General features: G+C 40.6%; 1 protein-coding gene across 1 annotated transcript in view; it reads right to left on the bottom strand.

Annotated features, from left to right (window-relative positions):
• The window catches only part of ttc27 (tetratricopeptide repeat domain 27), a 180423-nt gene that overhangs the window by 96690 nt on the left and 63417 nt on the right, over nt 1-20316 (bottom strand). The gene's annotated exons all lie outside the window — the stretch shown is intronic.

The following is a 20316-nucleotide window of genomic DNA, read 5'->3' as shown; positions in this document are numbered from 1 at the left end:
TATACAAAAGGTTTTAAAAGACAAAAATTTTGCTGCGTTCAGAATTAAAATTTGATAAATAGAACAGTTACAAAATTAAAGCAGACTCTTAAAAGACTAATTTACTGTTTGGTGTGTATTTTCAGGACAGAATATTCATTTAATTCCAATTTTGGCACTGCACCATAAATAAATAATTATTCTGTGTGTCAAGAAGTTGATGCTCATTCGACTGATCTACCCTGCAAGTAAATTTGTGAAAACAAAATCAACGTGCAGGTAACACAAAATAAAACCCCGTTAATACCAGCTTTTGAAACATTCAGATCTCAACTCTTTTTGCTTTAGTGAAAGGGACCCAATCTCATCAGATCTTTGTTATACCTAACAAAGGTAACCTGTTTGAGAGAATAACACGGGACAATGTTGGTTCCTTTACATACAGACGTTAGGAAATTAAAACATAACTTACAAATCTATTTATAAGCAACATTACATTATCGAAATTTGATTCTCTTCATTATGTGAGCAAAATTAGATCTTGTTCCTGGTGTGCCATGGATGGATTTGGAAAACTGTAACAACCAGATTCAATGAACAGACCAGAATGACAAATCTGTTTATTGGCCTTTTCAACCTTTAAAGTACTAAACAAATTCAGCAAAGCATAACAATGAAGTGCAAATAAGCCAGCCCATTTGTACAGAGGTCCCTTGCTCCTCCTCAATGAGGTTTTGACCCTAGCAGTTCAGGCTGATGTTTCAGTTTACCAGCCATGCTTCTGAAAGGATTCCTCAGTTCTTAAGTGGGGGTTGAACAGTAAACTTTAGCAGGAGCAAGATGAATTCCTACAATTCAATAGCCTTCCACTAGAAGTCTATCTCACACACAAAACGTGGTAACATGCTACTGCAGTATATCAGCAACATAACTCACTAGGATCAGCAGAGACAGAGTAAGGGGAGAAAATCAAAAGGGGAAAATAAGTTTTATTTTGAAAAAAAACACGAGATAAGAAACACGCATGACTTCCAATAAACCAATATTGACTTCAGGTTACTATGCCAACTAACTCTTGAAATAACTGGTACATACCTAGACCCAGGGGAAATACAATGTTGTCAATGCTTTGAAAGGACCACCCAAATGTCATATGTTTAGACTAAAGTGTTTTTAAATATGATTTACTTGCAATCTGTGTCACTTGGCTAGGCTTGGGAATTTCAATGCGTCTATCTAAGCCAAACACTCTAACCACTTTTTTTTTAAAACTTTGTAACATTACAAAATGGGTAGAACTGTTGGAATGAGCTGTATTCACACTAAAAGGGGAAAAAAAGAAAAGCCTGAGGAAACAGGGTAGAGTTAACAGTGCATGAGAAAAAGAGATAGCTTCCTACACATCCTGTTATTCCAAGCACAAAGAGACTCCCATCTTCTGCGGAGCTAATTTTGTTCACAAGGAAGTCAGCACTAGTCGTCATGTACACCCAACATCCTTTAATACATTGAAAGAAAATTCCCACATTAAAGTGCAGCAGTTTATTTGGGATAATGGTAAGTCTGTGGACATTAAATAATCCATCAATAATGGATCCAAAAACATCTTAAACTAAACTAAGTCTAATAAGAACCACAGCGTTTATTGAAAAGTGAGTTATGTCCTTAGGTTTTGCTTTCTACCCATTCTGCTTGTACAATTTTTACGTATGCATTTTTTTACAGCACAGATCATGTTTCACTTGGTACTATGTACAGCTGCAGTCATTTAAAGCTGCATTACCACTAAAATATACTTCATTTTGTTACATACAAACTAGGAGCAGGAGTAGGCCACTCAGCCCCACTCCACCATTCAATACGATCAAGGCTGATCTGATCATAACCTCCACTCCACACACTTGACTACCTCCGATAAACAAGGGGGGTGAAAGGTTATCAAGAATCGATCTAGCTCTGCCTTAAAAATATTCAAAGACTCTGCTTCTGCCGCCTTTTGAGGAAGAGTTCCAAAGACTCTCAGCCCTCAGAAAAAATATTCTCATCTTTGTCTTAAATGAGAAGCCCCTTATTTTTAAACCGTGATCCCTAGTTCTAGATTCTCCCACAAGAGGAAACATCTTCTCCATATCCATCCTATCAAGACCCCTCAGGGTCTAAAAAGTTTCAATCAAGTCACCTCTTACTCTTCTAAACTCCAGAGGACACAAGCCTAACCTGTCCAACCTTTTCTCATAAGACAACCCGCCCATTCCTGGTATTAGTCTGGTAAACCTTCTCTGAACTACTTCTAACACATTTATATCCTTCCTTAAATAAGGAGGCCAATGCTGCACACAGTACTCCTGATGTGGTCTCACCAGTGCCCTGTATAACTGAAGCATAACCTTCCTACTTTTGTAATCAATTCCCCTCGCAATAAATGATAACATTCTATTAGCTTTGCTAATTACTTGCTGTACCTGCATCTAGCCTTTTGTGAGTCACGCACTAGGACACTCAGATCCCTCTGAATCTCAAAGGTCTGCAATCTCTCACCATTTAGATGATAAGCTTTTTTATTCCTCCTGTTTGTAGTTTCCTGCTTTCTGCCTCCCCACCTCTTTTTGAATAAAGGAGTTGCATTTGCCAGTTTCCAAACTAATGGAACCTTCCCCAAATCCAGGCAGTTTTGGAGGATTAAAACCAATGTATCAACTATCTCACTAGCCACTTCTTTCAAGGCCCTAGGATGAAGTTCATCGGGACCTGGGAGTTGTCAGCCCGCAGCTCCAACCATTTGCTCAATACCACTTCTCTGGTGATTGTAATTTTCCTGAGTTCCATCCTCCCTTCCATTTCCTGATTTCTGGGATGTTACTTGTATCCTCTATAGTGAAGACCGATTCAAAATACTGGTTCCAATCATCTTTCATCTCCTTATTTTCCATTATTAATTCCCCAGACTCAGTTTCTATAGGACCAACGCTCACTTTTCACTCATCTTATTTAACTATCTATAGGGCCTCTTACTATCCGTCTTTATAATACTAGCTAGCTTTCTCTCATTCTCTAATTTTTCCCTCCTTAATCTTTTTGTCATTTGTTGCTGTTCTTTATACTCTGTCCAATTTTCTGACCTGTCAGCTGTCTTTGCGCAATTATATGCTTTTTTCTTTGGGCGGAATTTTACGTCGGCAGGATTTTACAGTCCCGCCAAAATCAATGGACTTTTGAATGGCTCGCTACATTTTACAGCCCCGCCCCCGCCCTGCGATTGGGCTGTAAAATTCTGCCCTTTAAGTATGATACTGTCTTTAACTTTTTTAGTTAACTACAGATTGTGGGTCCTCCTTTTGGAAGTTTTCTTTCTTATTGGAAGGTAGCTATTGTGTATTCTGAAATATTCCTTTAAAAGTCTGCCCCTGCATCTCTATTAACCTATCCTTTAACTTCATTTGCCAATTCACTTTAGCTGGCTCTGCTTTCATGCCCTCATAACTGCCCTTATTTAAATTTAAAATATTAGTCTTGGACCCACTCTTCTCTCCTTCAAATTGAATGTAAAATTCAATTATATTATGATCGCTGCCACCTAGGGGTGCCTTCAGTATAAGGTCATCAATTAATCCTAACTCATTGAACAATACTAGGTCTAGTATAGGCTGCTCTCTGGTTGGCTCAAGAGCGTGCTGTTCTAAGAAACTATTCCAAAAACATTCTATGAACTCCTCATCTACGCTACCTTTGCCAATCTGATTTTTCCAGTTTATATGTAGGTTAAAATCTTTCATGATTATCCCTGTACCTTTCTGACAAGCTCCCATTATCTATTCCTTTATACTATGTCCTACCATGTAGTACAATTAGGAGGCCTATACACTACTCCCACAAGTGACTTCTTGCCTTTATCATTTCTCATCTCAACCCAAACCACTTCTACATCCTGGTTTCCTGAACTTAGGTCATCCCTCTCTAACGTGCTAATGTTGTCATTAATTAACAGTACCACTGCTCCACCTTTTCCTCACTCCCTGTCCTTCCTAAATGTCATGTGCCCTTCAACGTTCAACCTATGTCATACAGTAGCCATGTCTCTGTAATGGCTATCAGGTCATTCTTATTTATTTCTATTTGTGCTGTTTCGTTTCGAATGCCACTTGAGTTTAGACACAGAGCCTTTAGCTTTGCCCTTTTATTATTTCTGTAACGTCTAGCCTTATCTGATTACTCTTAGGTTTGTACTCAGTCCCTTCCTGCAATGTTCGATTTATCATTTCCCATATTAGTACCTTTCTTTCTTGCCTTGTCTCAACTCTTTGGTTTACCACATCTTCCCAAATTTGATCCCTTGCACCCATTATTTAGTTTAAAGCTCTCTCTACTTCCCTATTTATGCAGCTCGCTAGAACACCAGCTCCAGCACGGCTCAGGTATGGACCATCCCAAAAGGGGAAACAGCCCCCACTTTCCCTAGTACTGGTACCAGCACCCCACAAACCGGAACCCACTTTACCCACACCAGTCTTTGAGCCACACATTCATTTATCTAATCTTACCTTCCCTATGTCAATTTGCACGTGGCTCAGGTAATAATCCAATTATTACCCTTGAGGCTCTGCTTCTTATTTTGGTGCCTAACTCTTCATATTGACTGTGCTTCCTTCCTCGTCCTGCCTATGTTGTTGGTACCTACATGGACCACGACAACGGAGTCCTCCCCTCTCACTGCAGGGTCCTCTCCAGCCCTGAGCAAATGTCCCAAACCCTGGCTGAAAGCTGTCCAATGGTACAAGCACGACAAATTTTCCCAACTGTAACAGTAAATAACTTAGTCTGTACATTTACCTCACATAAGAGGGGGAAAAGAGCTCTGGGGAGGGCATCAAAGAAGTTCAATATGTAGAGGGCATTACACAGGCTCCACTGGAACATTATGTTTGAACAATGAGTGGGTCTGACCGCGGGGATACGTAAATGATGAAGCCAAGAGTTTTCACTGTCCAACAAGAGCAACTTTATCCCATTTTCAACTTCGCATAGCAGCCACCTTCACGGTTTTTGGGAGATTGCCAATTTAGTGCCAAACTACACTGAACTTTTGGCATTTCTGTAGTAGGTTTGCCCCCACGAGGAACAGCCATTTCAGATGGGTCTTTTATAATCAGCGGAGATTTCTGTCCTATTGATTTTCCAAGCTGTGTCCTATAGCTGAAAATATGGTGTTACCCAGTTTCCATTGTAACTCTGCAGCTTGCTCAAATCAATCCAATTCCAAGGTGGCCTCGGAGGTTCTGAAACCTCTCTCCCATTTTCTGAGTTCCATTTGGGTCCAATGGGAACCTGATATCCAAAATATGACATTTTTGGAGCCGTGGCTCCTACTGATTTACCAGGAAGCACAATAAAGCTGGTTCAGTTGGTCATTTCCAGGGTTGTGCCCTCATGAGCCAGTCTGCTTATGGATTTGCTCACTGGTCATGAAAATTTATACTATAAATGATTCAAAGACTAGAGACCAGTATCATCAGGGTCATCTATGCTCTGCAATTTCTTAATGATTAAGAAGAAATGTTCAAAAATTACCAGTTTAAACATCGCATTACCTTTAGGCAAATTCACTGTCACTCTAAACTATTACTTGGCCTTATTTCTTGTATAGTCCCCTATCATTAAAGTATCACTTTGCTCCTATTCCACTTGTAAATTCGTGAGGCTCTTGACCGTAAGACTACATTGAAATGCTGGCACATCTGCATTATCGAAATTATGATGGAGAAGGAACTTCAGCTATGTTCTGCTTATAAGACCATGGATGTGTGCGCCGATTGGATTAATGCTCTGCTAACTCTGAAAGGAAAATGGTCTGTGCAGCGCAAAGCTGACGTAACTCAGCTTGTATTTTAGTTTGTCCTGCTGTTGTAGCCAGAGATTGAACGCACAAATGTTACCCAATAAGTATCATTCAGGAGGTCCAAATATCTTAACCACGGTATAAAAAGCAGCAAGGCAACTCTTAAGTGTACAGGAAAAAAAAACTTGATCTTCTGTTCATTAATATTTGGCAGTAACTCACTAGAATTAGTAAGCACAATTCTGCAAGGAACCAAGTGTTAATTAACCAAAATTAAATTCAGTCAGTACGCAGCCAACTGTACTTACTGTTTATATATGAAACTATGGAACTGGGAGTGGCTCAAGTTTTACTCAGTTTGAAATGCCCGGAAGGGGAGAAGCGTAGGGGAGCATGCATGAGCTCACTGTGTGCCTTGAGTTTTACAATAAGGAATAGCTTGGCTTTAAGCACTGTGTTTTACTGACTGGGAGCCTGCCCATTAGCTCCTGTAGACAACAAAAACATACCTACAGCCAAAGTTAGTTTAGTGACACCAGTTTTCCCATCCTTGCATGTGAGAGCTTATCTGCACGGTTCAGTTAGTCTGTTCATATATGCCTATTGCATAAAATCACTTCACTGTATATTTATTATGCATCTTAGACCACAGGCTGCTATCAAGTTTTCTAATTGTTCATAAATCCCTCACACTACTGCATGCTCCCCATTCTTTCAGTGACGTTTGCTTTACAATGCCAAGTTATACACAATGAAAGTGTCCAGGTGGCATATTGGGATTGCATACTGTCCTACTTTTCAAATTGTTAATAAATCCCTGTCACTATTGACTGCCCTCTATTTTATTGGTGACATTTTGTCCACAATGCTAAGTTATGCACAATGAAACTGACTGGGTAGCATATAAGGATCACACCCCTCTTCTACTGCAGGGAGCTGGTCTTAAATCCAGTAGAGACAAGCAGGATGAAAGTCTTCTTTCTGTGTGTACTTGTATTGTAAAGGTGCTCCTCAAAGTCTGGACAATTTCAATGCAGCTCCTTGTGGACTCTGCACCACAGCACAAAGCCACAGCCTTGCTTATGAATGCCACAAGTTCAGCAAGAAAAGAAACATTCATATTGTTGCAGGTATTTTTATTCATTCACGGGATGTGGGCTTTGCTGGCTGGACCAGCATTTATTGCACATCCCTAGTTGCCCTTGAGGTGGTGGTGGTGAGCTGCTTTGTTGAACCACTGCAGTCCAAGTGGTGTAGGTACACCCACAGTGCTGCTAGGAAGGCAGCTGCAAGATTTTAACCCAGCGACAGTGAAGGAACCGGCGATATATTTCCAAGTCAAGGTGGTGAGTGGCTTGGAGGAGAACCTCCGGGCGGTGGTGTTCCCATCTATCTGCTGCACTTGTCCTTCTAGATGGTAGTGGTCGTGGGTTTGGAAGGTGCTGTCTAAGGAGCCTTGTTGAATTCCTGCAGTGCATCTTGTAGATTGTACACACTGCTGCCAGTGTGCATCGGTGGTGGAGGGAGTGAATGTTTGTGGATGTGGTGCCAATCAAGCGGGCTGCTTTGTCCTGGATGGTGTCAAGCTTCTTGGGTGTTGTAGGAGCTGCACCTATCCAGGCAAGTGGGGAGCATTCAATCACACTCCTGACTTGTGCCCTGTAGATGGTGGACAGGCTTTGGGAAGTCAGGAGGTGAGTTACTTGCCACAGGATTCCTAGCCTCTGACCTGCTCTTGTAGCCACAGTATTTAGATGGCTAGTCCAGTTCAGTTTCTGGTCAATGGTAAACCCCAGGATGTTGATGGTGGGGGATTCAGCGATGGTAATGCCAGTGAACGTCAAGGGGGCGATGTTTAGGTTCTCTCTTGTTGGAGATGATCATTGCCTGGTACTTGTGTGGCTCAACTGTTACTTCCCACTTGTCAGCCCAAGCCTGGATATTGTCCAGGTCTTGTTAGTGATATTTTCTGGGCAAGTGTAGAGCTGAAACAAACCTATCCTATATATGCTTGGGAATATTCCATGCTGACACTGGGTTGCTAAATTGCTCTTGCAGAGAGCTGGCTTGGACTAAATTGTTAAACCACACCATCCCACTCCCGGGGATGGATATCGCTCAAAAAAATTAGCCTGCAAATTATGCTTAGTGTAATCATGTGCTTTTAAGCTTAAAGTCACTTCTAATCCCATTCTTGAATGTGGTAGGTACAGGTCGAATCATATTTATTGCCCACTTGTGGTTGCTCAGATGGTTTAAGTTACTTGAAAGGACATTAGCTATCAATTAATCTTTCCTGACTTGTTGAATTCAGTGTCTCAGCTTGTTAGGATAAGATTTGAACTCAGCACCTCAAGACTGTTAGTCCAGGACCACAACCACCCTGAAACTAACAGCACAGCTGTTTCTTGAACTAGTAGTTCATTGCGCTGTGGAGTGTGGGAAGAGGAAGACCCACTAGAGTTTGCTAATACACAGGACTGAAATGTTTGTACAACCTTTTATAAATGACCAGAGATTATCCATCACAAAAGTGGCAAACGCAATCTCTGGCCATTCACAGATGTTCTGAAAACAGCTTATGCAATGTCAAGTAGTTTTTCAGCTGATGTATAATATTTGGATCACTAACCAATAATATCTGAGAAAAGGCTGCTGCCAAGATCAAAATGGGGAGCTACCGTCCAGACCACCAGTCCCATAGTTGCAGCACTTCCTCACGTGTTTACCCACTAGTTTCCAGCAATTCAAATCAGTCATGCTCTTCTGCTCTTCCTACTCAAATTAGCAAAAGAGTGACCTGCTTATCCACTCATACCACTTTCCTTTGCCGGTCACATATTCCTCTTGATGTTCTTTCTCTCGTGAATCAGTCCAACCACAAAATGCAACATTTATACTTGTGACACCACCATCATGCTCAATTTCCTGCACTATCGATAGGTGCTGACAATGGACATTTTTTTTCTACGATTCCAGAGGCAGCAGTGCTAATCCAAAAGATCACCCTTCATGTGCGAGCAGTGGGCACTGGTTGCTGCTTCAAAAGTGAGGGTGAAGGGGTATCAAGCCAAGCAAAATCACATCCCACTCCACCACAGCTGCACTCAGCGCACTTCCTAGCAGGGAGTTTCAAATGGTAAACCTTAACTGATTCCATTGTGACTGCGGTGCACCATCCTTCTCAACCTGTCTGCAGCCTTTGACATGTTGATTACAACGTCGTCCTCCAAAGACTTTCCTCTGTAGTCAAGCACAGTACGAATGCCCTTTCCTGGTTCTACTCTTTCCTATCTACCCAAAACTAGAAAATCTCCTGCAATGGATTCTTTCGTCACTCTAACACTGCTGCCTCTGGAGGCCCCTAAGGATCTTTCCTCTACTTCTCTCCCATTTCTCAGCCACATGCTCCCTTCAGCAGCACCATCCAAAGACATGCTATCAAGTTCCGCACATAGTTTGATGACTTTCGGCTCCACCTCACTGCTACTTCTTTTCATTGCCTACAGCAATAATTTGGATATAGACATTGATGGAGTGATGCTGAAATTTGTTTGTGTTAATGGTAACAAAATAGGAGGTATACGTAATGCTTTAGATGATCAAAGAAAACCACAAAAGGATATTGAGAAGATGGGGGAAATGAGCTAAAAAATTGTGGAGGGAGTTTAACGTCTGTAGTATGAGGTGGTACATTTTAGTTGAGAAAAAACAGCAGTCACTATACTCTGAATGGAAGTAAGTTTGGGGGAACAGGCTACAGATTCACAGAACATTAAAGGCAGCTGCTCAGGCCGAAGGTTCTGCAAAAAAGCTAACAGAGCTCTAGGTTTTATCTCAAGAGGTATAGAATATAAAAAGCAAGAGATAATGATGAGCCTATATATAAAATTTTAATAATCTTAGTTAGAGTGCAGTCCCACATGCAGAATTGGTCTCCGTAGTTTAGCAAGTACATTGAAGCTTGAGAGGGGGTACAATGCAGATTCAGTAGGATGTTGCCTGATATGAGGAAATACAACTGCAAGGTCAGGGAAAAATTGGTGCTTTTTCATTACAGCTACATAAATAATGAGGCAAAATTATATAATTGTTTAAAATTATAAAAGGATGGTACAGAATAGATAGAAGCAGACTGTTTCAAGTAGTTAAGAGAGCCAAGAACAAGTGGCCATAAATACAAGATTAAACATAAGAGATTTAGAACAGCGGGGCTGGAGAAATCTCTTCACGGCAAGCTGTACGATGTGGCATTCATTTCCAAGGTAGTGGCTGAGGCAGAAATTGACAATATTCAAGATTAGATTGGATCAGTGGATGAAGGTAAAGGGGTTGAAGGGATATTGGAACATGTTTAAACCATTCACTTAAGTGGAGATAAATAGCTGGTTGATTCAAATGACTTGCTTCCATGTTGTAACTTCTATGCATGACTACACAGACCAGAAAGATTACAGGTTGGATCCTAGACTTTTGCTAGTTAGCTGATCTCATGTGGGGCATATATAAAGGGAATATCATTTTTCTTAATATTACTGTGGGATACTGAAGCAGGCTTGTGGGGGCGGTATATGTGTGTGTGACTAATTTGACTAAACTGAAGATAGTCAGACTGCAAGGTTTAAATTATCGTGGGAGTTAGGTGTAAAAGCCAGCATTCTGAAATGGAGCTGGGCAAGCTAAGATGAGATCCCAGTAGATACAGTATGAATGGGAATATGTATTAGGAGATAAATGGGGAGTGAAAAGTTAGCTGTTTGAATTTCAAAGAGACATGACTGGAAGTTTTACAACTGGCAAAATTGTAAATAAGGCAAAGTTATTAAGTTTATTTTTCCTGAAAGTGCTGGCCATAATGACAACACAAAAGATTTTCATATTCTGGGAAAGGTGACTTACAAAGGAAATTTAAAACAATGGATTTTAAAGATGAAAAGGGAGAAAACATATTTAAGGAAAGATTGAAAGCTGTATGGTGAGTGGCCATCTGAGGTCTTGAAAGATGGGCTGTGCGAAGACAGACTTGTGAAAAGGTAGCCTCTAGCCACCCCAGAGAAGTGTTTGCTTGTTCCAGAAAGCAAAGTTTTATTAAAAGCCTTAGAATTTCCATTATCAAGTGAGAGGAAGAGAGAAGTTGTGAAATACCCACCCTTATTGCAACAGTGGGTGCCTTGTGGAAATATTACTGGAAGTTTTATAGAATCTGTTTGGGCACTTGCCTGGGAAAAGGGTGTTTATTTGGAAAATGTTGTAAGACTAAATTTAACTGTGTAACTGTAATCTTGTGTGTTTAAGTTTTCTTTTGTTAATTCATGTTTTAATTTAATATTTAAAATCTCCAAAAGTGACAGTGGAATCTTTACTTCTGAATTCAGTGCACATACCTTCACATAATAAAAATAGAAATTGCAAATCGTTGTGATAGCCTGGCCAAGTTTGCCTTTGGGATTTGGCCAGCCCGGCAATTACCACCAGTCATATCATAACACATAACAATTGGCCTCAGTTTTCTGGGCGAGGAAAGGAAAAAGGCAGGGAGAGATTCCTGCTATCCAGTGATCTCTCCTGGAAAGTTTGTGCGTGGAAGGGTGTATGTGTATGTGTATGGTATGCTGTGTGGGGTAGGGCATGTGTGCATGGGGAAAGTGAGGTCCAGGCTGGGTTCAGATCTATGGCTGTTAGCCTGCTGACATTCATGTTCAAGAGCAGGGATCCCCATGTAAAGAATTCAGAACCATTTTATTTGGATTACACTGTAGGATGCAATGAGAGGCAGGAAAGCCCCTCATTTACTGCTGTTGACTTATCCTTACATTATTTTTATATTTCCCCTTATGTTCAGCTCAAGAATGTGAGTAAAATCTCAGCGAAGTGATGCATTTGAGACCAATGGAGAGAAAAGGCATTTCTGAAAGCAGAGGGACGATTGGAGAGATTTTGGTAAGTACGACGAACAAGTGGAATTTGTCTGAAACTGAAGAGCCATGGTGCAGATTCATACATGAAAAATGGTCACTTGTGCAATACGCTGCAGGGCTAGCAGCAACTCTGAAACTAGATTGCTCTATCTTTAGAAATGTGAGTGACAGGAAAAAGAAATCAGGTGACTGTGGAGCTGGTGAAGGGTGGGGGAATGAGTGGCGCCAGTCCTCAAGAATAGAACCATCATGCCTACATTTTGCACCCAGCGTCAACATGAAGTACTTTCATGTCAACTACTAATCAGTAAGATTACAGAATAAAGTTGCCTTTACTCTGTCCCAACAAAAAAACAACAGTACTCATATAGTAACTCTGCTGTAGTGGGTTAAATATTCTATTTCTCAAGCCAACCAACCTTCCAATCTCTTTAAAACCCTGTTTACATTGCTTTGGGAATCAAATGATTAGGTGCAAATCCTAACCATCTTGGTCTCCTAAACAGTGCTGTGCTGTGCACATCATTGAAATGCTGCAATATTGACAACGTCATGCATAACATTACTGTGAAACTAATTCAAGCGTTGATGTCACCCATGCACACACCAAATACTGTGGGCAAAAACCAATGTTAAGAAACCACCTGTAGTTTCACTGCAGCACAATTACCATAATTCAACAGCAGACCATCCACTAACAGTGAACTGGAAAGGGTTCTCACAGGCCACAGTAAAACAACTAAGTGGGGGCTGCAAATCATCTGTTAAATAACTGCAGCGGAAACTTGGTGCCCTCCAATTTGAACGACTGCCAGTATAAACACACCCTCCAATTTGACTAACAGTACAAACAACATGGGAGAGAGAATGGCAACTCAGTAGCCCTGTGGTGTAAATCAAAACTCATTTTTGCATTGGGTCCTCACAGCCAGTGGAGGTGAGGCATTTTAATTCCTTCCACCGGGCCTATATTCAAGTCCATATGAAATAGCAGTCAGAGTTGTCATCTTGCCACCTGGTCCCCCAATAGTGACTCATATCATTGGTTTTAATTCTTACTGTTTTCCTACGGGTCAAGAAAAAGTCAGCGAGGACATGTGGGGTTTTTGGCTGGATAAGGTGGAGAGACATTAAACCAGAATGCAGCTTAGAACAAAGTACAGGGCATCCTATACAGCACATTAGAAGTCACTGATATTCTAATTTCTATTTGATGAATACAAGATTGCTAATCCATTTGCTGTTCCCAAAATCACCGATAACATTGAAACTGTTCAAACAGACATGGTCCTCCTTGCAAACTATTCAGTGACTTTCCTAAGTCACACACTCAAATGCAGTTACAGAACACAGGGAACCAGTTAAAGTTTTAAAAAAAATGAATCATCAAACTTCCCATTAACTTATTTTGCAACAATCACACATCGAGACAAGAGTTTGTTTCCTTAATATTAAAAGTCACATTTTGATTAATGATTTGCACACTCCTGGTTAGATCAATAATGAGAGACTATTTTGTAATCTCTGAGGGTAAGGGGCACCCATTTACTGCTGTCATGATGTGATACCTTTACAACTTGTACTATAAATCTCCAGACATCTTATACTCATAGATTAGCTCAAGGGATCATGCAGAATGTTTTTACAAATGCAGAACTCATCAGGAGTAGTTCATTGAAAAATAAATCATGCCTGTACAGCGACCATGAAAACCATAAATGGAATAATTTTTATACATATTTACTAGCTAGTTAACATTGGTGATAATTCTGTATTAATTTAAGGGGTTAAATTAAACCAGTTAAGCACAGCTTTTTGCCCTAGCTGAATCAGTACGGTAACAGATCACATTTCCTCCCTTGTAGCCTGACTCCAGGACACAAACCCCACCAGCCAGGGGAGCGGGAGAGAGAAGGAACGGCACACTGATTGTCAAGTGGACAGTAGTGATTCAAGCTGGATGCAATGTTGGATTTTCCACCTTGTGGCCTGCGAGTTTGCTTTGTCCACATTTGAGAGGTCGCGGGCCAACAATGCTCAGAGGTACAGAGGCGTGGATGACAGACAGCCCTGAGAACTGAACTCGTGGCTCTCAGCTTGGGATTTGAGATTTCTCCTGATTGAGAGCTGGAGGCCATCGTCCTGGGCATGATCAGTGACAGATAAAGGCAGTTCAACAAAAGAGTTACATTATATAAATTGGAGACATACGAAGGCTCAACATTAACATGTACAAGCGCTAACCTAATGTGCTTTTATCCCCACTTTTACTGTTCTTTAATAGGCCCTTATTAACCAGTTCACCATCATTACTGACTTATTACTGGGAAAACATGCATTTGAATTTTCTCCCCGTTCCAAAACAAAATTGTATACATTCACTTTTTGTCAGTCAGGTTATCTGGCACATGTTTAAGAATTTCTAAGTTCAAGCTACCGTGAATTCCACGGAATTTATGTTTGCCTGATAGAGACTGCACTCACTCTCACTTTGAAGGACATACCCTACTTACCCAAGCCCAACTGCATAGGTTGGTATAAGCAAATCTTGGGGACCCTAAGCATGTGTGGGACTCATGCTCGAGGCAAACTAAGTAAAATAGGACAGGTAATCATCACAGAAAATACTGATAAACTTCATGCTGCTTGAGTATATTGGAAAGCCCTACCTATTGGGTAACCCTGCAAGCTACTGCCCTGAGTCTGCGTGGGAAGAATCCCAGCGATAAGCCGAACCCCTGGATACATAAGAAGTCAGCATAGCAGGTAAATTCTCAACAGCTTTATAGAATAATGCAGAACGGCCTAAGATGGAAAATGTTTCATAAACTTGCATTGTATGATGGCAACTTATATGTCCTCAGGACATCCCAAAGTACTTTAATTCCAATAAAGTGGTTTTAAAGAGAAATCACAGCTGCAATGTCGGGAGACGTGACAGCCAATCTTCACACAGCCATATCTCACATACAGCAATGAGATAAATGACCAAAACTAACCGGCTTTAGTGGTGCTGGTTTAGAGGTGGATGTTGGGCCAAGATATCAGCAGTGCTCCCCTGCTCTTCTTCAAAGAATGGGGATTGTTATGCCCAACTGAAAATGTATTATCATCCAAAAGACAGCATCTCACTCAGTGCTGCATTGGACTGCGCAAGAGGAGTTTAGATTATGCGCTCAAATCTAATTATCTCATCCCATCTAAGCCCTTAAAAGGAAGGCAGCAGCCGCCAGAGGTTCCTTTCAAGTAACTTGGGGAGATGAAGTGAATTTTTAACCTCAGCGAGTTCTGATAATTTGGGACACACTTTCGGAAAGGACGATGGAAGCAGATCTGGAGCAGCTTTCCAAAGGGAACTGGTTATATGCTAGAAAAGGAAAAAAAAATTGCAGGGCCACGGGGAAAGAATAGGGGAGTGGGGCTAATTGGATAGCTCTTTCAAAGAGCCTGCACAGGAATGTTAGGCTGAATGGTCTCCTCCAGTTAAAATAGGGATGTGTATATTATGGTAACAAAAAAAAACTGCTGGTAATCTGATCAGCCTCAAAGAAAAGGGGTTAATGATCTGCTTCAACGAAAGGTTACAACCCAAACATTAACCCAGCTTTTTCTTTCAGATACTAATCTGACCTATTGTACATTTCCCCCTCTTTAGTTCAGATTACTACCATCCAATTTCTCTCATTCCCTTTTGTGGTGAAAACAACAAAGGCCACAAAGGCTTCACCATACACCCTGGGAAAAGCACAGGCATATCGTGTGCTCCATCAAAAGTCATGTACATATTGTAATAACTGAAGCCGATTAGATTTCCCACTTAAATTTATAATGGCTACAGAAACAGAGATTTTGTTTCCCTTAAAAGGAGAGGTAATCACATACATGCAGTTTCCATTGGAAAGCTGAATTTACTGTTCAGACAGCAAACTGGGCCCGTGCTGTGTGCAGGACAACCATCTAACCAGCCTGCAGATTTCAACACCTACGTGTAGGCTGGATAGATGCCTGCTCACGCACACAACAGCTTCAGAGCACACTACAAAAACACCATATTCTCCAGTTTTATAACAAGATGCTAAAGTGACAGCTTGGCTCAGTGCCAGCATTCTGACTATTTCAATGTTCGCCTGGCTGGACTTCCACCCACCATCCTCCTTAAATTTGGGCTCATCCAAAACTCTGTTGCGCTCCTCCCATTCTGGCCTGTTGCGCATCCCCGATTTCCTTCACTCCATTAATAGCTATGCCTTTGACTGCCCAGCCCCTAGGCTGAGAAATTCCCTTGCTACACATCTCTGCCCTCTCTCTTCCTTTAAGTCAATTCTTAAAACCTACCTCAAATATCTGTTTGGCTCGGTGTCAACTTTTGACTCATACACTCCTGTGAGGGGCCTTGGCAAATTTTACAATTTTAACGGTGCAGTATAAATGCAAGTTGTTGTTGCTATTGACTTTGGAGTCAGAAGATTATGGCTTCAAACCATACTCCGGGATTCAATCACTTAACCCGATTTAGCACTGTGAATGCAGTGCTGAGAAATGCTACATTGTCAACAGTTTCCAGACTTCAAATTACTTATTATACCAAGGCCTGTTCGGGGGGGTTCCTGGAATTCAGGAGAATTTGAAAGAATCAATGGTCTTGTTTGAAGAAGAGCAGGAAGCTCTGCTCCTATTTTTGTTAAAATTACCCCTTAAACATCCCTGCTCCTCCTCCAGGTAACACTCAAAGAGGGCGTTGGTGACCAGGGACGCCCATTGGATTGGTCCGAGTGCAGCAGTGGTTTGCCATTGCCTTCTGCAGTATAGCAGACCAGGAAACTCTCCCACTTTTACCATCTGCCATCAGGCCTACTGGAAGGATTTACAAGATAATCAATCCGTTTGGCCACGTTATGAAGGCACCTTCTGTGACCATCAAGTCCTGAAACAGGACTTGAACCCTGAGCTTCTGACCCAGAGGTTGGGATGCTATCACTGCACCACAAGACCTCCTCCTCCCTCCCAGCCCTTAACATTACCGCTAAAAATAAATTAATTGCTCATTCATTTCACTGTTGTTTCGGGGCGCTTCCAATGTAAAGTAAATGCCTTACGTGCCTATATAGCAACCTTGACTGCACATCAAAGTATTCAATTGTTTGTAACACACTTTATGGGATGTTTCAGAGAGATGTTATACAGTACTATATAAATACAAACTTTTTGTTATGACATGGCAAAACAGAACAAACAAAAAGCTCACAAAACATTTAAACGTCATTTGGTCATTTCAGTAAATCCTATTCTCACCCCTGCAATTGGACAGCGCAGCAAACAGCAGCCGAAATCCTGGCTGATTCTTCTCCTTCAAACAGAGACACTGGAACCAACTGGGACACGAGCTATTTCCACAACACCCCTGACTTAACTATAGTTCCCAATGTTGCTCATTGCCACATTGAAGGCAAGGTTAAAGGGGAAAATTTCAAAGGAAAACTGGAGAAGGAAAAAGGACCATTAACATTTTCCAAAGTCTAGTGACAGTGAAGGAATTCTGCTGCTCCTAGCTGGTCATTTTGTAATACGCACATCACCAGAAGTATAAACACAGAATTTCAGTCTCATTGCACATATCCAGCTGTATTAAATTCTAAGTAGAGTAGTTGGCAAATTCAATGCACTTTCTGCACGGCCAAGTGTATAAAGACCTAACTAACGGCAGCAGATTAATGTGGAATCTTACACCCCACAAACCTTGACATTACCTAAAGCTAGAACTACACACAAAGGCAAGCTCAACTTACTTTGTTAGCAAAGTATGTGTTAGTCATATAACAGTGACATGATATCTGGCATTTTCCAAGACTTTGAGCACCATCATGTATATAGTGATGGGTCATATGAATGTCCCTGCAGTCTCAGAGAGTTACTGCAAACCAGAGATTGTATGTAACCATTTTGTTATGACTGGCATTATTTAATATGACTCAGATTAGATATATTTACAGTGGACACTATTTAACAAATACTAGAGATATAGGACACCTATTATTGACACTCCTGGGGTGATTACAAATGTAGGCAATTTTCTGTGCTCAACATGCTGAGGGACATCAGTGATGGAGAATGAAACTAGGCTCCACCTTTACTACTCTATGTTGACATCAAGCACTCCCAAATCCTATCCCAGATGCTGAGCAAACTGTTTTTCCCAATTATGTGGCTTAACCTCAGAAAAGCACCACTACTGAACCAAAGTAACATTCCCAACTCTACCATCAGCCATTATTGCTGCACGTATAGAGAGAGACGAATAATCATTTGTCAAATTATGGGTAGTTTCTTTTCTTGCTGTGGATTTAAAACTGCTTCAAATTTGCCAAACTAATTTTTATAGCAACGTAGATAGCCAACAGAAATGTTCATATCATCAGTCTGTTAAATTCAAATTCAGGTAGCTGAGATGAAACAGTATGACAAGTCACACCATTATCTTATCCTTTATCTTTTAACTCCTTCCCACACATTTATTTTGCTTTTGTTACTACTTAATTTTTCTATTGCATTTTTATCCTTTCCTCTTCTCAAACAGGGCAAAACTATAAAATGCCTAAACCGAATAATTTCTATCCAAAACATTAGCCATCTTTTTCCATGAAATGCTAACCGAGCTCCTGTTCAACTTCTAGACTTTCCTGTTCTTACTTTAAATTTCCAGCATTCTGGATTTACTTTTATCTCTTTCTCATAGTTCTATGCCTCCTGGTTTCCATAGTCTTCTACTGCCCATTTCCCCCATATCTACACAACCTATTAAAAAAAGGTGCATGTTGTGGCTTCATACCTTGAACATAAAATGGCAAGATATACCCCCAAACACTGAGATACTCACACAATGATTCATGGTATTAAGTCTACTCCAACTGAGATACAACTGAGAAAAGCTATATAAGAATGAGTGAAGGCAGAAGCGCAAAGCAAGGCCTCTGTGGCAAAGTCAAGTTTGGCAAACTGGTCCCATAAGAACAGAACAACCATAAAATTACCCTGAAGCTGTCATGTTGTTCTAACGCTTTCAAAGTGATTTTACTCAATTTTACTTGTCAGTTCCCCTGTCCCCACTTAGTTCCAAGTATATCTCCTTCCTCAACTTCTCCCCATTCTCCTTTAAAATTTGCTACCATTATTAAGTTATTCTTCACTGCTGTACAAGTCTATAGTCTAAACAATTGATGTAACTGGCTATTTTAAACCCTTTGGTTATAAAATTGAGAGCAGGTCAGAAGACATAACCCTTCTATTGTGTTGGTGAAACATCATTTAACTTAAGGAAACATTCAGTTTAGTCCCTCAAGGTTCATTGTAGTGGGACAGTTTCTCAGCAGTGACCATATTTCCCTCAACAAAGTGACGCAGGCTTTTCTGCCTCAGGGCAGATGCTTTGATCATGGCTTTTAGCTTATGATAGTTGTAAGGTTGAAGTCCACCAAGCAATAAAATGTCAGCAGGAAAATGTACAGTTTGTACTTGTTCTACGATAGTTGACAGGACATAATATTTGCCTTGCAGTTCAATTACCCATGCCAGGGAATTTTAATAAATACTTATCACATCTGACCCCAATTGCTACTCTGTCAAATTTTATCACCATTTCAAAAAAAAGGAGCCAATGATGAACACAATATATTTTTCAAATCAGAAACAATGCAGAAGTGCACGCTGTTTAAAGAGTATTTGTGCAAATTTTGTCCGAGCATTTTATGTTACTAAATTAACTTCTTTGAAGTTTTATTTATATTGGAACAAATTGTTCGTCCAGTGAAAAACTCAAAATTAATCACACTGTCAAGGGCATTTCAGATAGCGTCAATAATAAAGCAGATTTGTAAGTTATTCAGATCTTTACCCACGTGACCTGATTGCTTATGGCAGGAGACCTAAAAAGGTAATGCAACATATTCAAAAATGAGAGTGGAACCCGTACCATAAATACAATGCAAGCAAACCAGAAACGGCAAAAAAGAATGCATTTTCCAAGATTGTAAGACCAACACAAACAAGGAATGTCATTTGCCTATCCTTTCATAAAGACCATACACATCCTTTGTCACAGTATAAAACGATTCCAAGATTTTGCCTCCACTATGTTACTCAGAAAGCTATTCCACACATTGAATACATGGAGGGGGTGAGTATGAAAATGTTACAATTTGTCCCTGTGGGTAATGCTACAAACACAGTTTGTGGCAAGTTCAGAAGCAAAGCAACATAATAAAATTAACTGAAGTTGGTTCTCATTACGTTTATGCTGCTGAAATTTGATTTTCTGCCTCTCTCACAACACCTATTGTCCTCAGCACTTAAATCACATCAAACCACTTCCCACACCTACACACTCTTTCTTTCAGTGCAGCCACAACAGATTTCAACAACGTAGGTCTATATTACACAGGAAACATTGGATCTTACTTAAAAGGAGTGGTCTATGCAATAAACATATAAACTGATAGTTTTCTATCTGCCATTTTGTTTTCTGTCAATTTGTATCAGCCACAGATCAGTTGGTAGCGCTCTCGCCTGAGTCACAAGGTTCCGGGTTCTAGT

This window comes from Cetorhinus maximus, chromosome 14 (genome assembly GCF_964194155.1).
Source record: "Cetorhinus maximus chromosome 14, sCetMax3.hap1.1, whole genome shotgun sequence".
In the NCBI taxonomy this organism is placed as follows: domain Eukaryota; kingdom Metazoa; phylum Chordata; class Chondrichthyes; order Lamniformes; family Cetorhinidae; genus Cetorhinus; species Cetorhinus maximus.
The sequence above is the reverse complement of the archived record's forward strand: the minus strand, read 5'-3'. Positions and strand labels throughout refer to the sequence as shown.